Source organism: Terrapene carolina, unplaced genomic scaffold (genome assembly GCF_002925995.2).
Source record: "Terrapene carolina triunguis isolate 2854851 unplaced genomic scaffold, T_m_triunguis-2.0 Scaffold287, whole genome shotgun sequence".
Classification (NCBI taxonomy): Eukaryota; Metazoa; Chordata; order Testudines; family Emydidae; genus Terrapene; species Terrapene triunguis.
This window is the reverse complement of record NW_020664638.1, coordinates 34,697-55,724: the sequence shown is the minus strand read 5'-3', so window position 1 is coordinate 55,724 and position 21,028 is coordinate 34,697. Positions and strand designations below refer to the sequence as shown.

Genomic DNA, 21,028 nt, shown 5'->3' with positions numbered 1-21,028 from the left:
CACTAACTGGGAAAACACTTTCAGCCAGACGGGCTGTGTCATGAATATAGGGGGATGGGTAGCAACCTTTATGTATGCCAGCCCATTCGGTAGCATAAAATCCCTCCTTGGCAGCTGTACCGGATTGTTTTACCTGCAAAGGGTTAAGCAGTTCAAATAACCTAGTTGGCACCTGACCAGAAGGACCATTGAGGAAAGAAAATCGGGGGGGGGGGGTTGCAGGGGAAGGAAAGGATTTGTTTTGTTCTTGTCTCTCTCTCCCGGACGGAGAGAGAGAGAAGCCAAGCAGGTACAATATCTCCTGAAAAATATACCTGAAATAATCCACCTAAACCCACAGAAACGGTGAGTAGGGCAAGGAAATGCGTTAGGTTCTCTCGTTTTGGCTTGTGAATTTCCCTGTGCTACAGAGGTTGTTTCATTCCTGTTTTTGTAACCGTGAAGCTGAGCCCAGAGGGGAATCCTCTGTGTTTTAAATCTTTTTATTACCCTGTAAAAGTTACCTTCCATCCTGATTTTGCAGGGGTGATGCTTTGACTTTTTTCTTTATAATAAAAGTTCTTCTTTTAAGAACCTGATTGATTTCAGTGTCCTGAAGACAAAGGGTCTGGTCTGTGCTCACATTGCTAACGCAACTGGTTGGTATGTTATTCTCAAGCCTCCCCAGGAAAGGGGGTGAAGGGGTTTGGGGGGATATTTTGGGGGAATAGGGATTCCAAGTGACCCTTCCCTGAATTTTTGTGTAAATCACTTGGTGGAGGCAGCAATACCGTCCAAGGACAAGGGAAGGAATCTGTACCTTGGGGAAGATTTTAACCTAAGCTGGTAGAATATAAGCATGGGGGTCTTTCATGCGGGTCCCCACATCTGTACCCCAGAGTTCAGAGTGTGTGTGGGGGGGGGAGAGGGGGGGGAAGACCCTGACAGGCTGTTTTAAGCTAGCTTCTCTGTTAAAGGGCCAGTGCTGTCATATATTAGAGGGGGCAACGAAAGGGACCAGCACAGGCAGTGGGTGGAAGCATCCCACATGTGTAATTTCTGACCCTGACTATTGAAGCCAAACAGAGGCAACTGGTAATTACCACAATGGCAGGTCCCCCCCTTGCCACCACAGCCACGGTCACCTTCCTGATGACTGCCCCAGGCACCCTCCAGCAACACCCTCTTGACCAAGGCACCCCCTGACCACAGCAACCTAGGCAGTCACCCATGTCGCCCAGCGTTTAGGCCAGCCCTGCCAGGGTTGGCCTTAGGGAAAATGGCACACTGGGTGAACTTGTATTTTGATGCCCTGTCCCCCACTGCCTCTCCCGGTTCCCCATCCCTCAAATCGCCCTTGGCTCCCCACTGCCTCCCCCGGTTCCCCATCCAACGCTCCTGGCCCCCCATGGCCTCCCCCAACCCCCCACCCAATGCTCCTGGCCTGATGCCTCCCCCACATCCCTCCCGATCGCCCCAGCCCCCACTGATCCCCCAATCGGCCTTGGCCCCCACTGCCTCCCCTGATCCCCCAATTGCCCCTGACTCCCCCCCACTGCCAACCCCAGCCCCCCACCCATCTCCCTGCCCCACTGCCTCCCTGGGCTCCTCACTGCACCCCCAGGCTCCACTATCTTCCCCCCATTACCCCAACGGACTCCCTTAGCTCTAGGCAGGCCAGGCCAGACATGTGCTCTAACAGCAGCTGCTGGCTGGCGAGGAAGGGATGCGAGTCCCCACGCAGCGCCCCCTCTGGCAGAGAGCTGGGCTACCGGCCCGGTTTTGCTTCCCTGCTCTGGGGCGCCACCTAGTGGGACTCAGGCAGAAGCGCTTGCTGCTGGTGCCTTTCCCAAGCATGTCCCCCTCAGCTGCGCTCATCCCAACTCCCACCCCGGCAGAAATCGGGGGGGCGGGGGGGGCATGTGACCCACATGCCTCCCCCCAGCGCGGGGCAGCGAAGGCTGACAACTCACCGTGCAGAAGTATCACGGCAACAGCAACAATCACAACGACGACTACCAGGCCGACGGCTAGCGGGGCTTTCCACCCAACAGCTCTCTGGAGTTTGTTGTTAGGCAGTTCAACTGAAAGAGAACAAACCCCGTTCACGTCCCGTAGGTCGCCCCAGCCGGTGGCACCAGAGGGATTCAGCACCACCAGCATTATGTCGCCATTAGCCAGCCCATCACCATGACAACTAGCTTCCCAGGTGGAGAACAGATGGTAAAGTATTGATGCTGCCGGAGAGCTGAGGACGTGTTCCTGGTACGGAGCCCCTCGCAGTCTGACGCACAAAGGTCTGTACGTCTACATTTAATACAAGGAACCAGGTTTACATACGGCAGCAGGAAAACTCTGGCGAATCCCTAGGTGTCACTGACTTTGCGCTTCCACAGCCCCTTCCCCTCCAATGCTCGCGGCCCTCTGCCATCACAGACGTTATCTGCACACCCGCTAGGTGGTATCGTCATCACCATTTCACAGATGGGGAAACCGAGGCAGAGAGCGAGGCACCTTGCCCTGGATCACAGTGAGGTGGAGGCATGAATACATAACCATGAGCTCATGACTTTGAGTCCAGTGCGTTAGCCACAAGACTTTCCTTCTACCCAGTTTCCTTTTAGCTTCCCTAAGGCTCCTCATCTATTTCTCAAGTTAGTTCCATCCAGCCAAAATAACAAAGGCACCAAAAGGTCAGCAAAATAAAGACCATTTTCCTTCCCTTCTCCTACACCCATAGGAACCTCAGTGTGGGTGGTCGGGATTATTTCTGGCTGTTTGGAAGGGGTGTGCAGACCCCTGGATGGTGGGTGCCGTTGTACTGTTTGAATAAATGACTGTGTCCGTTCAATGAAAACTGTTTTGCGCAGAAGTTAACGGTTTCTTTGAAATCCCTTCAGTCATGGAACGGAATGCTCGACCAACGTCAAAATATTCCAGACAGAAGGATTTCCGAGGGCCCACTGATGAAGCCACAGGAGCAGGTGTGCATTTATGGTATGTCTACAGAAACCTGTGTTTCCATAAACAAGCTATCCAGTTCCCCTCCCCCCCGTGCACAGCTGGTCTCGGCAATGCCCACTGTGGGATTCTGGGTGAAACAGGTGCAGCGATGGCAAACTTGACTCACTTGTCCTTAGCATAAAGCAGAGCGAGAAAGAACAAACCCAGTCAGTCGCTTGGTCTGTCGGCCGGTGGGATAGAACCTGGGACCACTGACCATGAGCGTCTACTGCATGAGCTAAAAGCCACCTGCCTCTTAGCTAAGGCTGAAGCAGACTCATTAATCTCTAGGTGGTCTAGGTGCCTCTAGAGGGCGACAGAGCGCCACACCCAGCAGGCCTGAGTTACACCAGCCCACAGAATGCGAGCGCTCCCGCCACACAACCATCATCTCATGTCTGTGCTTGGAAAACAGCAGCTGCGCGTACGAACTGCGGGGCCTGCATGTAGGAGCTTGTGACCTGGGACTCCTGATGCCAACCAGCAGACAGCAGTATAGGTAGGGTTGCCAACTTTGTAATACTTAAAAAATGGACACTCCAGCAGGAGTGCCGGAACCTCCCCCGCCCCGCCTCTTCCCCCGAGGCCCGCTCCTCCACCCCGCCCCGCCTCTTCCCCCAAAGCCCCACCCCTGCCCCGCCTCTTCCCCCGAGGCCCCACCCCCCATTTGCTCTTCTTTCCCCCCTCCCGCCATTGTTCACTGCTATTCCCCTATCTCCCCTGCCTGGGTTGGGAGGAACTCGCCTGCAGAGCTGGGAGCTGCAGCTGCCCGACGCAGATAGGAGGCGACCCCGGCTGAGTAGGAGCTGGCGCGGGTGACGACCCGGCGCCTCCTCCACCAGCAGTAACCGGACTTTGCGTGGCCAGTCAGTAGATCTGACCGGACACGGTTAGGTCCCCTTTTTGACTGGACTTTCCGGTCAAAAACCAGGCACCTGGACACCCTAAGTAGCCTCCAGGCTGTTCCTACTCAGTCAAGCATCAGTTACCTTCTCCTTCATTGGGTGACTGCTCTGAATCCATGGGACCCTCGCCTTTTGTCATCTCTCCTCTCTCACCGAGACAGATGAACGCTGGGGTGCGGGCACTGGCCTCTGATCAGTTCCTCTCTAGCTGCAGTTGGGTCCAATTTGGAGGCAGCAGTCAACTTCAGAGATCCCAGCACCGGATCCTCTCCCCTTGGCAGCTACTGGACTAAAGTGAAATCAAGAGACAGAAACAGTCCTAATTTTCAAGGGTTGGCTGGGTTTCTCTGCACCCCTAGTTCCTTCCCCAGCCCTGCCCGCACATCCAGAGGCGTTAGCAGTGTAACGAACAACCGCACATTGCCTCAGAATCCTGGATCTCCTCCCCGCCACCGAACTCCAAAGGGATTTAGAAACTAAAATGGATAGGCAGAGATTACACATGGGGATTTATTCACACACCACAAGAGAACTGCTCCTGTCCAAGTCCAACTAAAGGGGGATTTCAAGGAAGCCAGTTGCCATGTGGGGAACCAGGGAAGCCGGAATACCCTCTCCTGTTCAGGAAGGTGACACAGAAAAGGAAACCACATGCAGCCAGAGACTCCAGTTACAGTAGATGCTGCTTAATAACAACCCTCACTGCAACTTCCACTTAATAGAAACATTTTGCCTGGAACCGATACCGCCCACTTGACTATAAAGATAACTGGTCTGGCTATTGGCAAGAGGCTTGCATTATTGAGAGCTTAAAAAAAAAACAAACCCCTGCGCCCCACAGACTCCCAGCACCGCCGTTTGTGGGGCTGGAGGCAGGGAAATCATAACCTACCGATTCCTTTCCTGGCTACAGCACCGCAACCCTGACTTCTGCTTCTCAGCCAGCATCAGATAATGGCAACTCTCAGTCGTCAACCGGGGGCTTCCTAATAAGCGGAATGTGCTGTACTGCTAATCTGTGGGCTTGTCGATATTTGAAAAGTCGTAGCAGCGTAACTAAATCCGTTTTAACATTGATCTTCTAATTATACTAGTGGAAATCCCTAATGTAGATGCTCTTCAACTGGTTTAATCTGGAATTCAAACTAAACCCATTGAAGGGAAACAAACCATTTTAGGGCCTCTACCAGGAGCAACAGAAGCACCTTAAAAATGCCCCCCCCCCCCCCGGGCACCTGAACAGTGGCCCCGCCCCCTGTGCGAGGCTCCACCCCCACACCGCCCCATCTCCCTGAGCCCCTGTCCTCACACTGTCCATTACCCCAAGACCCCACCCCTTCCCTCAAGGCCCCACCCTTGAACCACCCCTTCCCATGAGCCTCACCCCTTCCCCCAAGACTCCATCCTCACACCGCCCCTTCCCCTGAGACCCCACCCCCACTCGCTCCTCTCTGCCCCTCCCCCTGTCACTCACCCTTACAGCCGGTAAAAAGTGTGTGGGGGGGAATGGCCCTCTGGCTCCCCCGTCATCTATATTAGATATTTGTCTCAGCGTAACTAGATCAAGTTTTAAAGTCAATTTAATGTAGCTGTGGTGTCTTTGTGGCCAAGATGGAGTCTGCTCTGCAGACAGCTCTGGCCAAGAAAAGGCGCACACCGGAACGCAGCAAGGGAAAGTCCCTTCCACCCCATGGGCACCTGTTCCACACCCCCGGGAGTAAACACATCACACATCCTAGCGCCGCACTGGAGCACTGAGCACCCCCTGCAGAGCCCTCCACCCCGCTCCCTGCAGCGCAGCGCCCCCTAGCACCATGCTGACCCTGACTGCAAGTGGAGAGTGCCCCCTCCACAGCTGCCTGTACAGAGGAGAGGCAAGGGAGAAAGCAGTAAAGTGAGCCCAGGAGTGGGGTGGGGGGAGAAAGGGCTTGCCTTCCCTTGAAAGTTGATTCTTGAATGTGAAGGCCAAGCGTTCACACACGGAGCTGCTAATCCGAAGCCGTCGTTCCAGAGTAGTTATTCCACGTGGAGACAATTCCTAGAGGGAAACAATCTTCTGGGCAGTGACAAGCAGTTTTCCACCATAACAAGTGTAGTAGGATCATATAACGCTTATATGGATCTGAGAGGGGCCTTAGGAGTGACAGTGGTGGGGGTGAGTGTGCTGCCGGGGTGGGGGGGGAGAGGGGGGCCCCTCCCCCAGAGCTCACTGCTGCCGGCAGGGAGAGGGCTGGGGGGAGTCCTCCTCTCTGGCCCCAGCCCTGCCTGTACCCCAAACTCATCCCCAGCCCTGCCCCACCCCAGAGCCTGCACCCCCAAACCCCAACCCTCTGCCCTAGCCCTGAGCTCCCTCCTGCATCATGAACCCCTCATCACCAGCCATACCCCAAACCCCTTCCAGAGCCTGTACCCCTCACCCCCTCCTATGCCCCCACCCCAGAGCCTGCACCCAAACTCCATCCCAGAGCCTGCACCCCCCCCCCCTGCCCCGCGCCTGCCCCCCCCCCCTCTCCTGCCCCCAAACTCCCTCCCAGAGCCTGCACCCTTCACCCTCTTGTGCACCCCAACTCCCTGTTCCAGCCCGGAGCCTGCACCCCAGACCCTCTCCCCCACCCAAACGCCCTCCAAGAGCCCAACCTCTCACCCCTTCTGCACCCAAACTCCCTCCCAGACCCTGCACCCCTACCCCCTGCACCCCAGACCTCTTCCCCCCACCCAAACTACAAACCGGCCACCCCTGTTAATGGATTGAACTCATGGCAGGTTCAATATTATCTGGACCCTATGGTGTGAGGAACTGCTCTCTGTAGGAATTTGCTACCTTTACCAGGGACAGGTCCTACTTTGCTAGAAACTGTTATCCGATGTAGCTAATTGCTACAGAGAGCAGTTTCTTACACCACAGGATGTGTGAAACTGCTCTCTGTAGGAATGTGCTACCTGTTGCAGGGAGAGGTAGCGGTGGAGCGTGGGTCCGCTGCTCTCTCTCGGCGTTTACCTTTCTGCCACGCATCCGTCTCCACCGGAGAACTGGCACGGTTTAGAGGGCAGGGTGACGGAGCGGCTCCGGAAATGGACAGGACTACTCGGGTGCCTCTCCCTCCGAGGGAGGCCACTGGTACTCAATCAACTAGTCCTGTCCATGCTCTGGTACCGGCTCAACACCCTGGTCCCAGCCCCGGGTTTCCTGGCTCACCTCCGGACAGTGATTCTGGAGTTCTTTTGGCCAGGACTGCACTGGGTCTCTGCAGGGGTCCTCCACCTGCCCCTGGAGGAGGGAGGGCAGGGCCTGAAGTGCCTGCGCACTCAGGTCCATGTCTTCCGCCTCCAGGCCCTGCAGAGGCTCCTTTATGGTGCAGGTAGTCCGGCGTGGAGAGTACTGGCGCACGCCTTCCTGCGCCGCTTCCGAGGGCTCCGATACGACCGGCAGCTCCTTTATCTCGATCCGAGAGGTCTTCCGCGAGACCTCTTCGGGCTGCCAGTCTTCTACCAGGACCTCCTCCAGACCTGGAAACTGTTCTCAGGTCTGTGGCGGCCACCGTGGGGGCAGATCTCCTCGCGGAGCCCCTGCTACACAACCCCCAGCTCCATGTGCAGGTGGTGGAGTCCCCCTCGGTGCGCCAGAGGTTGGTCCTGGCAGAAGTCACCAGAGTCAGACACCTCCTGGACTACGACCGGGGAGACTGGCTGGATCCCCTGATGCTCGCTCGGCGCATGGGGCTCTCCAGGCCTCGCACTCCCCAGCGCATACTTCAGGAGGTGAGTGCCGCTTTACCGCCCGCTGCTCGGGCCTACTTCGACCGGGTCCTGTGAGAGGGCACGCCCCGCCCACCCTCCGCCCCGGGCCCTCCGGACCTTTTCATCGGGCCCCTGCCTCGTGGACCCAACCGGCCTCCCCCTCGCCCCTTCACCGTGAGCCGGCTGCATGATTTGCAGCCGGTTCGGTTCCAGACTGAGCCGAGGAAACATCTATACATGCTCGTGCTCCACACCCTTCACTTCCTCACCCTCGCGTCCCGCCCCAACACACAGTGGCGGGACCTCCTGCCACCTCTAGAGGGTGAGGAGCCCCAGTGGGCCGGCCTATATTCCACCCTGGTCCCGAGGCCTGCCAGGTATATCAGTTGGCGGCTCCTTCATGGGGCCGTGAGCATGGGCATGTACTTGGCACGGTTCACCCCCGTCCCGGACACCTGCCCCTTCTGCAGCATGAGGAAGACCCTGGCGCACGTTTACCTGGAGTGCGCTAGGTTGCAGCCCCGATTCTGGCTCCTCCTGGATATCCGGTTACATTTTTAGTTGCACTTTTCCCCTCACCTTCTTCTCTACGCACTCCCTACCCGTGGCCCCACAAAGTCACGGGACCTCCTGGTCAACCTCCTCCTAGCCGTGGCTAAAACGGCCATCTATAAAACCAGGGAGAGGAGGTTGGCCGATGGGGTCTCCTGGGACTGTGGGGCCTGTTTCCGATCCTCCATCCACTCACGCATCCGGGCAGAGTTCCTCTGGGCGGCGTCCGCTGGCTCCCTTGACGCCTTTGAGGAGCAGTGGGCGCTGTTCAGGGTTCTCTTCTTGGTGTCCCCGTCAGGTTCCCTTAGTTTGACCCTTTGACCGCACTCCCGTCCCTGTTATTTTATTAGTTGTCCTCCAGAATTATTTGGCTTCCAGGTCCTGTGGATCCTCCCTTTAGGCTGGGGGGAGATCCTTTAGTAGCGGGCGGGCTAAATAGGACCATTAGCAGTTGCTGATATATATGGTTGTTCTTATGTGCTGACTTGTCCTAATTTGCTCAAACTTGACAGTGGTGTGGGATGGAAACGTAAAGTGTTCGGCTTCCAAACGACCCTGCCTGGATTAATGTTGGTGGGATGCGGGACACGTGGAGGATAATTTAAACTCAATTTCATTAGGGTTCACCTTCAATATACTTCTATGCTGGTGTGATCTCTGACAGCTCATCCACTCAGCAGGCAGGCCCAGGCAGCAATGCGCTTGTCCTGTTGCCTTGACTGAGAAAGGTTCTGATCAAAGGAAGTGTAGATTCCAGCCCGCTCCCGAGGTAATATCTCACTGAAGAGGAAAGGGCTTGTTCAGAAAGATTCTGAAATCTGTAGGGTAAAGATGAGCCAGATGGGTTTGTCTCCATGCAGCTATATGTCATTCTCTGGGGGCGGGGTAGAAAGGAGAGAGAAGTATTTTGGATTTCCTATTGCCTTTACAAGGGGCCATTTATGCTCACCTGACATTTGTCCTGGCAGAAGCAGTTTCTCTCTATTTATTACAGGGTCCAAATATGGCTGCCATCACACAGAGGCATTAGTGGTGGTAGAGGTGAGAAGAGGGCCAAGAATTCCTTTCCCTCCCCCAAACACTCCCATGCATGTGGAAGCCGTAATGTTGCTGCTGCCTAAATACCCCGATGGAAAATGGGTAGGGGCAGAAGGCACTGCCAGCTGTACTGAGCACCCCCGAGCAGCCAGGCACTGTGTGGAGTGTTTGCTGCTACACCTGTTCTGTACTGGTGGGGGCAACCCTCACTCCCCAGTGCTCCTGGTGGCCCCAGGGCTTCCCCTGGCTTCCACCAGCACAAACACCGCTCCTACCACCACTGCTTGAAGATGTACCACCTTCTCCTCCTTCACACTATTGCTCAAGCTTTAGAGACATAACTAAGCCTGCACATGATCTCTACAAAACATGACACAGGTTGATTATAACTGTTGCTACCTAGGATCTTGAACTCAGACAAACCTTAGTGGGGAGGCAAAGAGTTCTACTGAAAAGCTGACGTGGTGGTTTTGGTGAGGTGAATGGCTCTTTAGAGATTCAGGCTTCTCCCCGAACAAATGAGCCAGTGAAGCAGCCTAGCAAAATAAACAAACCTACCCTGCTATTTACATTGGGAGGATAATTGATGCTGAATCCTGCAGCTGACAGAATGGGATATAAACAAGTATTGCACAGAACAAATATATTTCACTGCAGTGGAGAGAGAGAGAGAGAGAGAGTGTGCGCAAAAATACAGAGGGAGGACCAATGAGGGGTGAGACTGTCAGGGCGAAAATGGGCTGTATGGCACCATAGTAAACACTGAAAAATGTTTCACGACTATTTTATTAGATTTAACTCACGTTTTTAAAATCATCACACAAATTAAAGTTGGCTATACAAGCCTACTGTGAAGCACTATGTCCACATCCTTCTTGGTGTCTTGTTGTAATTTTGCACAACTCTGTTAATGAACTTCTCAAATGCAGTGCATTGATTTTTGGTGGTTTCTCATGTGTCAGATATTTCCAGTCCTTCATGTTATGCTCATGATCAGGCAGAAGGCGACTTCTTTCAGAACACAAAATTCTATTCAATGAGGAAAACGAACACTCAACTGGAGCTGTTGTGACTGGCGGTAGAAAGATGAATTCCTACTTCTTTCATCCCAGGAAACATAGCACAAAAATTGGGTCGAACCATTAGTGATGATAAAGAAGAAGTTGAAATCAAATCTACATTCGTTCAGCGTATGATATTCCACTCTGTGTTCAAATTTTCTATTCTGTCCTGATCACATGGCAGCCCCATGGCTGGTAGTGCCTCACTCCACTCAACTGTTTGTGTTTTATAAAAGACTGGCATCTGTAAAAGCTACGTAGAGGTTGATGGAATCCAAAAGCTGTTGTAGAGATGTAAGAATCAAGTCAGTGTACTTCACTTTTTCAGCTGTCTTAACAAACACTTCTTGTCTTCTTCATTTAAGGAGTTAATATAAGTGCCCTAATTAGTCAACTTCTGAACTGAAGTCTTTGCTTCTTCCAGAACGTTTTCAATGGATAGCTCTCTGATTGATCCAAGTGTAGCTTCCATTGCTGGACAAAGATCTACTACTGTTGTAGCGGATGCCTGAATGACATTGTTTAATGATCCAAGTGGTTTCAACAGTAGACTTACAAGAGAGACAATGGCAATAGTCTTCTCTGAACTTAGTAGCAAAAGTAGTTCACCAGCCTCACTACTTAGATCCATCCCATCTCAGTAGATACTTTCCAAAGTCAATAATAATGGTTGCAATAATTTGAAGACAACAGCCAAGGATTGCTCATGAGAAAGCCAGAGGGTTTTCCTAGGTTGGACTAATTTGAATTTCTGTCCCAATGTATCTATGTTTTCCGAGACGTTCAGTCCTTTTGGACTCTTGCTGAAAAAGAGTATAATGAAGACATTACATTTATAGCTTTTTAAATGCCTTTTGAAGATTCTGCAGCTTTTACTAGTTGGAGTAGATGGCCTCTGCAGTGTGTATAGGAGAGATTAGGGTTACACTCTTCTCTGAGCAAAGCTTGTACTCCACCATGTCTTCCAGAGAAGTTTGCAGCTCCATCAAATGCACAAGCAGCCATCTGTTTGGGGTTCAACTGACAAGCATTTAACTCTTCTAAGATGTGGATTTTAGAGATGCAGCCGACGTGTCTTCTATACCCTGAACATCTAGAAATTCATCTACTGGCCTACCACTGATATCAAGATAACATAGGCAGTGACTTAATACTTGACACCCATTAGCATCAGTGCATTCATCAGCCGTGTATGCACATTTTCTGAATGCGGTGAGAGTTCTTCACTTTTTCAACTACTGAGTTGTTGCACGCATGCTTCTAATCAGTCAGTTGAGTTTCTTGCAGAAAGACAGCGAACACTTGCTGGTCTTGGTCAGAACAAGTGTCCAGCTTCCAGATTAACAAATGACAGTGCACTGAACATTGGCCTCCAGTTTGTAGTTTAAGGTATCTCTTGCTTAAAGAGAAAGTGTGATGTGACAGCCATGTTTGTTCACATAAACTATGTTGTGTCTCCAGCATTCTGAACAGCCTTATTAAGTACTTCTAAAATTGGCTTTGACAGTGACTGGCTTATAAGGCTTTCTGCATGTTGATGCAGTCCAAAGGATTGATGTTTTGCAGCCTTTTCAAATAGTTTGTCAGCACTGGCTTTGCTGATCAGTCTGGCAAACCAAGCTCCTCCACTTTTACAAGATAAATCCATGGTATGCGCACATCTTGAATACTGCATGCAGTTCTGGTCACCCCATCTCAAAAAAGATATATTGGAGTTGGAAAGGGTACAGAGAAGGGCAACTAAAATGATTAGGCTATCAAGGCTGATTCCCCACTCTGGCACTTCGAGTGCAGAAGGTGGGGGCCCGCAAGGATTCTAAAAATTAATACTGGCCACTCCAGGCTTGTATTAAACTCCCAAGGATACAGCTTCTCTCTGACCTTGGATGAGTAGATGCTGCCACCACCCAAGTGCAAAACTTGGAACCCAGGAAGGCGCACTTGGGAATTCCTTCCTGTGGGGTACCCTCAAGCCCTTTCACCCCCTTCCGGGGAAGAGCTGAGAAAGAAGACAAAGGAAATCAGCTGTTGCCCCCAGCTAATTAAACAACCTGCACAAACCGCTTAGGACACACAACCCCAATCCTGTTCTTAAAAAAGGCAATTTGATTAAAAACAAAAAGAAAGAAAATACATCTGGAACTTAGGCTCTTGCTAGATTTAAAAACCCACTTACAAAAATTAAACATCAAGAATAACCTTCTTGAGGTCCAGCTTAAAGGTTACAAGCAAAACAAAAGCACCTGGGGTTAGCAGAGAGTTCACAAGCCTTACAGAAATAAAGGAAATAACCCGAATCGCATCTTTCTAGACATCCCCTGATCTACTTACCCAAAAGGAGGGTTCAAATACGTAGTTCTAGGTATGATCTGAGGAGTTCCATACCTGGCAAAAAGCTTCTCGTAGCATTGCTGCTTTGTGTCTCCTCTCTCCGGAGAACAACCACAGACCAAAGGGGAAGTCCCCCCCCCCCCCTTTTTAAAAAGTTCTAGCCTTCCCATTGGCTCTGTTGGTCAGGTGCCCACTCCCTTTCTTTTACCTAGGCAGGGAGACTTTTTAACCCTTTACAGGTAAATCAAGCAGAGAACAGCCACCAAGAGGGACTTTATAGCTAACTGGCTTGCTGGGTGTCCATAAAAGGGAGCTACCCTCTTCCCCCCCGCTTCATTTATCACATAGGCGCATGGAACAGCTTCCATATGAGGAGAGTTTAAAAAGATTGGGGGACTTTCCGGCTAGTAGACAAGAGACTACTAACGGGGTGGGGGGGATATGATAGAGGTCTATAAAATCTTAACTGGTGTGGAGAAATTGAAAAGCTCCCTCACATAACACAAGAACTAGGGGTCACTCAATGACATGAATAGGCAGCAGGTTTAAAACAAACAAAAGGAAGGACTTCGTCACACAACATACTGTCAACCTGTGGAACTTTTTGCCAGGGGCTCTTGTGAAGGCCAAAACTAGAACAGGATTCGAAAAAGAACTAGATGAGTTCATGGAGGATATGCCCATCAACGGCTATTAGCCAGGATGGGCAGGAATGCAACTCCATGCTCGGAGAGCCCCCAGTTTGCCCGAAGCTGGGAGTGGACAACAGGGGATGGATCACTCAATAATTGCCCCGTTCTGTTAATTCCCTTTGAAGCACCTGGCATTGGCCACTGTCAGAAGATAGAGTACTGAGGTGGATGGACCATTAGTCTGACCCAATATGGCCGTTCTTATGTAAAAATTAATTATAATATAATAAAAAGGTTTAGTACAGAAACTCCCAACACCAGCCAAAATTGATCACTTGGGCAACACAGCTCTGTCTGCTGGATACCTAGGCAGAGTAGGCGAGTTCATGTAAATACAATTGTGACGTTCCCCTCTGGTGTTATCTAGACCGGTGATCTGCTAGGTCACTCCAATCCTCGACTGATCCTGGGGGAGGCAGCCTTACTCTGCTCTGCTGTGAGAACCCCCACTCCTGGGCTATTCACGCACAGCCTCTGGCATGCAAGCTGCTCCTTGGATTGTGCAACCAAATGACACTAGCCAATATCTCCGATCCCAGACACAACCCTAGGAACCTCGGTCTTGCAGTGTCCAGTTATGCCCGCTGGACGCTGCAAACTTATATGAGTTCGTCAATTTAACAAAGAAATTGATATGTACCAGGCTTGTTATCCCAAGGGGAGTCTCTGACACGCTTCAAACCAAACACACTGCTTCAGGTAGAACAAACAATCAGATTTATTAACTACAAAGATAGATTAAGTGATTATAAGTCAAAGCACAACAAGTCAGATTTGGTCAAATGAAATAAATGCAAAACACATTCTAAGCTGATCTTAACACTTTCAATGCCCTTACAAACTTAGACGCTTCTCACCACTGGCTGGCTTGTTACCCTTCAGCCAGGCTCTCTCCTTTGATCAGCGCTTCAGTCGCTTGTGGTGAGGTCTGTAGATGGAGGTGGAAGAGAAAGGAAGAGCATGGCAAACGTCTCTCCCTTTTATCATGTTCTTTCTTCCCTCTTGGCTTTGTCCCCCTCCTCCTCCAGGATCAGGTGAGCATTACCTCATCGCAGTCCCAAACTGACCAAAGGAAGCAAGGTGACTCACTCGAGAGTCCAACAGATTCTTTGTTGTTGCCTAGGTCAGCATCCTTTGTTCCTGTGAGGCTGGGCTGGGTTGGGTTTGTCCCATACGTGCCCTGATGAGGTGTGAACTGCCCCTCTGCTCTTGGGTAGTTTTTGCCTGGGCTTGCTTTAAGCCGCGAGGACACATTTTCAGCCTCATAACTATACATATAAAATTACAACCTATATCATTACTATAACATTACCATAACAACAATGCTCAGTACATCACAAGCCTTCCGAAGACACCTGACATGACAAACTTTGCATTAGATACCACACAATCATATTATAAGGATGAACATGGGGGTGTAGGGTGTTCCCACAAGGTACAGAACATAACAACAATCTGGTCCTGAAGCCTTCCCCCCCAACCCTGGCTCATCATTAGCTGTCAGGGGAGAGCTCATTCAGACCTTGCTTACAAATCATAATTTTAAAATTATAAGGTTGGCCAACATTGCTGAAACCAATGCGCCAACATTGTCAGAAAAAAACAGCTGTGTGAAGAAGCTAGTCTTTGTTCATACTTTTCAAACCTATTATACTTTTTCAGGTACAAGTATTTTATCATACATTAAAAGCATATACAAAGTGTGTATTAATGTTTCAATTTCAATTCAAATTTCCAACCAATGACAAAATTGGCAACTATTGGCACAATTGGACTATAAGGTGGATAGAAAGCTGGCTAGATCGTCAGGCTCAACAGGTAGTGATCAACGGCTCCATGTCTAGTTGGCAGCCGGTATCAAGCGGAGTGCTCCAGGGGTCGGCCCTGGGGCCGGTTTTGTTCAACATCTTTATTAATGATCTGGATGATGGGATGGATTGCATCCTCAGCATGTTCGCAGATGACACTAAGCTGGGGGGAGAGGTAGATACGCTGGAGGGTCGGGATAGGGTCTAGAGTGACCTAGACAAATTGGAGGATTGGGCCCAAAGAAATCTGATGAGGTTTAACAAGGACAAATGCAGAGACCTGCACTTAGGACGGAAGAATCCCATGCACCGCTACAGGCTGGGGACCGACTGGCTAAGCAGCAGTTCTGCAGAAAAGGACCTGGGGATTACAGTGGACGAGAAGCTGGATATGAGTCGCAGTGTGCCCTCATTGCCAAGAAGGCTAACGGCATATTGGCCTGCATTAGTAGGAGCATCGCCACCAGATCGAGGGAATTGGTTATTCCCCTGTATTCGGCACTGATGAGACCAAATCTGCATCCAGTTTTGGACCCCTCACTACAGAAAGGATGTGGACAAATTGGAGAGAGTTCAGCAGAGGGCAACGAAAATGATTTGGGGGCTGGGGCAGGGGCAGATTTACCATGAGACACACAGGGGGCCCCAGAGCCAGGCACTCGGGCAGCTCAGCACCGGCACACCCCCTGCGGGGGGGGGGGGGGGGCCCGGGAGAGGGGGGGGGGGGGGAGAAGCTGTGGAGAGCAGGGAGGGAGGCTCACCCGCAGGGGAGCAGGTGGGAGGTGCGGGTGGCGAGAGCGCTGTGAACGCGGCCAGAGGACTCAGGAGGACTCAGGGCAGCCACGCAGCCGGCCGGAGAGAAGTGGCGCTTTGAAGGGGAAACTGCCGCTTCTCTCTGGCTGCGTGGCTGCCCCTGCTCCTCCTGAGTCCTGCAGCCCCTGCTCCCAAGGCTGGATTCAGAAAGGGGGCGGGGCTTTAGGGGCTGCAGCCCAGGTCTCCGGGGCCCACTTAGCCCTGGGCTGCAGCCCCTAAAGCCCTTGCGTTCCGGCCCTGCCTGGCGGGCGGAAGGGGGGTAGGGGAGGCGGCTCCAAGAATTGCGACCAATGGGAGCTGCGGGGGGTGATGCCTGCAGGGCAAGCACAGGGCCACGAGGAGCCACCTGAACTCCCCGCACCTGCATCCCCCGCACCAAATGGGAGCTGCTCCAGGTAAGCACTCCGCACCCCAACCCCCTGCCCCAGCCCTGAGCCCTGTCCCGCACCCTAATTCCTGGTCAGACCCTCCCCATCCCTAGCCTGTTCCTGCACCTTAACTCCCACCCAGACCCTGCACCCCCACCCCACTCCCACACCCTAACTCCCTCCAAGACCCTGCACCCCCAGCCCTGAGCCCCAGGAGGAGAATGCAGAAAAAAAATGAAAAACAGGGGGGAGGGAGATGAGAGAATGCCCCCCCCGTCGGGGGGGGGGGCAAAATGAAGCTGAGCACAGGGCCCCACTAACTCTAAATCCACTACTGGGCTGGGGCACATGATTTATGAGGGGAGGCTGAAGGAACTGGGCTTATTTAGTCTGCAGAAGAGTGAGGTGGGATTTGATAGCAGCCTTCAACTACCTGAAGGGGGGTTCCAAAGAGGATGGAGCTCGGCTGTTCTCAGTGGTGGCAGATGACAGAACAAGCAGCAATGGTCTCAAGTTGCAGTGGGGGAGGTCTAGGTTGGATATTAGCAAACACTATTTCACTAGGAGGGTGGTGAAGCGCTGGAATGGGTTACCTAGGGAGGTGGTGGAATCTCCATCCTTAGAGGTTTTTAAGGCCCGGCTTGACAAAGCCCTGGCTGGGATGGTTTAATGGGTGTTGGTCCTGCTCCGAGCAGGGGGCTGGACTAGAACCTCCTGAGGTCTCTTCCTCCCCTAATCTTCTTTGAACACTGTTGTAACTAGTTGACCACTGGGGGGGGTGGGGGGGTGTAGGGAAGACCCAGGTTCACCGAATTAAGTCTCCTGCTGCAGCACCTCAGTAGGTTACATCAAAGAGGAGCTGCAGTGACTACGCAGTCGGATGCCTGTGCCTTTAAGAGCCCAGCCCTGGGAAGCCCAGTCTGTAGGAGGGGAAATAAAAAAGCCCCTCTGCTCCCCCACCCTATTTTTTTGCAAACACGGGTGTTTCAGTCCACTGGGGTAACTGCTACCCCCTCTGCCCCTGCCAGGGTCTGTCCTCTGGCCCCTCTGCCAGCGCCTCACCCCTGGGCTTAACTCCACCTCCTCATCCCTGATTTTCCCTTTAGCCCCTCTCCTAACCCTGCCTCCAGCGGCTTGACCCCCCCCCGACCAGTCAATTTCCACCCCCTGCTCAGACCCTGGCCACCCCCCCCTCCGATTTGCCCCTTTTTAACCCCTGTAAAAAGCAGTCCACATAATCTTACTGCTAATTAGAGCAGGGCGAAGGGCAGTGGCTTCAGTAGATGTTACTGAGCATGCTCAGTACATCCTAAGTAGCATAGTCCTACCTAGAGCAGGTTTCAGAGGGGTAGCCATGTTAGTCTGTATCCGCAAAAACAAGGAGGAGTCCTTGGGGCACCTCTTAGAGACTAACACATTTATTTGGGCATAAGCTTTCGTGGGCTAAACCCCACTTCCTCAGATGCATGCCGTGGAAAATACTACCTGGAGCAGTTCCCTGCACCACATCCAATTCCCTGCAAAACACAACAGTCATGGCTGCAGACACCCCCGCACTGCTCCACAGTTCAATGCAACTGCAGTGTGGGTCGCTGAGCACCCCCCAAGCAGGCAGGCTCAGCTCCTGAGCTCAGCGGGAGAGATGCAACCCCCTCCTCCCTCCCCCCCCCCAAGGCAGCAGAGGGGAAGCAGCCCCCCCTAAGCGCAGTGCAGCAAAATGGGGTGTCTCCCCCCTCCAGGAACCTACTGCAACACACTCACCAGCGCTGGTGGGAAAGGAGCCTTTGCAGGAGCAGCGAGGCAAATAAACCATCTGCAAGTCAGCTGAGCCAGGAGCCGAAGAAAAGCAACCCCCTTTATCCTAGGATGCAAACAACTCCCCTCCCCCCAGCCCCGCCTCCCCATCTCCCTCCCCCTCTCCTTTGCTAAGCCCCAGTCAACTCCCTCCAGAGCGACTGAGGTCCACACGACACATCTCCGTGCATCCTCCATTCCCCTGCCCCCAGCATCCCTCTTGCACAGACCCCCCACCCCCTGCAACTGCCCCTCCCTCCCTCATGCCAGGGGCTCTGTGTGCCCCCCAGATCCTTCATGTCCCCTAGATCAGGGTCTCCCATTCTCCCCCCAGCCCAGGGGCGTTGTCTGCCACTCTCACAATCCCCCTGAATTGCAGGTTTCAGAGCGGTAGCCGTGTTAGTCCGTGTCAGCAAAAGCAACGAGGAGTTCTTGAGGCACCTCTTAGAGACTAACACATTTATTTGGTCATAAGCTTTCGTGGGCTAAACCCCACTTCATCATGCTCTAAGGTGCCAAAAGGACTCCTCGTTGTTTTTGCTGTATTGCAGGGACTCCCTGCCCCCAACTCCAATGATAGCAGCTCTATGTCACCCCCCCTCCCATTGCCAGGGTCTCTGTTCACCCCCATTCCTACCCCCATCTGTGTGCCTGTCCACAGAGCCCACAGGGGCTCTGTGTGTCCCCCATGTTCCCCTCCTCCATACCACTCTCTCCCCTTCTCACTATCATGGCAGGTGCCCTGAGTGCAGTCCATTCCTCCTTCCCCTACAGGGCAGGTCCTCTGTGCATCCCCCGCCCCCCACCAGCTTTCCCCTCACGGTTGCAAAGATCAGCTTCCAAAAAGGCCCCCAGCAGACACAGTGAGGGCTGCCTGAGTTTGCAGAGAGCCTGCTCCAGAAGGCTGCTGGCGGCTCATAACAGCAGGCACCTGAGCACCGCTGTTAGGAGTACGATGTTCTGGGGAAGCCCCTCAAAACAATCCAGCACAGGGCTCTTCTGGGATGCTAGCAGCTGGTCCCCCTGTCCTTATACAGAGCCCTCTGCAGGGGTTTAAAAAAACACCCCTCCTCCCCCTTGATGGCGTCATGCATGTGGAAGACCAATTGTAGGAGGAGTGGGGGTGGGCAGGGTTCCCACTGCCCCTGGTCTTCGCTCTGATCAGGGTCTCCCTGCCCACTGCACCCTGTTTTTGAGCGGGCTGGGTCTGGTGCAGAAGGTGAGGAACACTACTCCAGCAGGCAGCTCTGTGATGGGGAATGACCCACCATGCCAACAGGGGCCCATAGAAAACTCACTAGAGGGGACACAGTTCATCGCTGATGTAGGTCGAGCTGTACTGCAAGTGAGAGAGTGCGGCATGATAAGTGTCTGCCTGTGATATGTATAGGCAGCAGCCTGTCGCACCGAAAAGGGCCCTCGGTGGGCCTCAGTTTCCTCCGACTTACACCAGTAGAAATCAGGTTTTTCTGGTTTCCCCCTCAGATCAGTAGGGTTCTATCTATAGGGTTCCCCTTATCAGAGTATCTGAACACCTCGCAATCTTAATAATAATAATAATAATACCTAGCTTGTACCTGGCGCTTTTCATAAAATAGATCTCCTAGCATGTTACAAAGGAGGGCAGAATCATTAGTGCCATTTCACAGATGGGGAAACTGAGGAACGGGGAAAGCAATTTACCCACGCTCACCCAGCAGCAGAGTTTGGAATAGAACTCAGCTCTTTGGAGTCCTAATCTCCTGCCTCGCCCACACTGCTTTGCCTCACAATACCCCTCTGGGCAGTAAGGCAGGACTATTTATCCTTGTTTTACAGATGGAGAACTGGGATAGTCCCTGAAACTGTCTGGTTGAGGCACTGGGATGCAGGCACAAGCACAATGATTTCTGTGTTACCTCTTCCTGTTTTACAAGCTTTCGAGGCACACAGAGCTCTCCTTCGGGGCTGGGTAAGGTGCTCCTGGTGTCACAGAGATCTCAGAGCCCTGCATTTTGCTGTGACACTGGGAGAACCTTCACCCCCAACTAAAACCTCTCCAGCACATCATCAAGGATCTACAACCTATCCTAAAGGACAATCCCTCTCTCTCACAGACCTTGGGAGACAGGCCAGGCCTCGCTTACAGACAGCCCCCCAACCTGAAGCAAATACTCACCAGCACCTACACACCACACAACAAAAACACTAACCCAGGAACCTATCCTTGCAACAAAGCCCGTTGCCAACTCTGTCCACATATCTATTCAAGGGACACCATCATAGGACCTAATCACATCAGCCACGCCATCAGGGGCTTGTTCACCTGCACATCTACCAATGTGATATATGCCATCATGTGCCAGCAGTGCCCCTCTGCCATGTAGATTGGCCAAACCGGACAGTCTCTATGCAAAAGAATAAATGGACACAAATCAGACGTCAAGAATTATAACATTAAAAAACCAGTCGGAGAACACTTCAACCTCCCTGGTCACTCAATTACAGATCTCAAAGTCGCAATACTCCAACAAAAAAACTTCAAAAACAGACTCCAACGAGAAACTGCGGAATTGGAATTAATCTGCAAACTGGACACCATTAAATTAGGCTTGAATAAAGACTGGGAACGGATAGCTCATTATACAAAGTAAAAACTGTTTCCCCCTGCTAATTTCCCCCCCTACTGTTACTCACACCTTCAGTCAACTGTTGGAAGTGGGCCATCCTGATTATCACTACAAGCGTTTTTTTTCCCTCCTGCTGAAAATAGCTCACCGTAATTAATTACCCTCGTTACAGTTGGTATGGCAACACCCATTTTTCATGTCCTCTGTGTATATATATCTTCCTACTGTATTTTCCACTGCATGCATCCGATGAAGTGGGTTTTAGCCCACGAAAGCTTATGCTCAAATAAATTTATTAGTCTCTAAGGTGCCACAAGTACTCCTGTTCTTTTTGCTG

At 52.2% G+C, this 21,028-nt stretch overlaps 1 protein-coding gene and 1 long non-coding RNA gene across 2 annotated transcripts in view; both read right to left on the bottom strand.

Moving 5' to 3' along the window:
• Positions 1-21,028, bottom strand: part of LOC112114924 (C-type lectin domain family 2 member B-like) — a 50,967-nt gene that overhangs the window by 6,055 nt on the left and 23,884 nt on the right. The gene's annotated exons all lie outside the window — the stretch shown is intronic.
• LOC113407748 lies at positions 1,984-18,112 on the bottom strand. The gene is made up of 3 exons (XR_003370092.2): positions 18,050-18,112; positions 3,972-4,176; positions 1,984-2,063 (listed from the first exon to the last, which is right to left on the bottom strand). It is a non-coding gene; the product is annotated as an uncharacterized LOC113407748 (long non-coding RNA).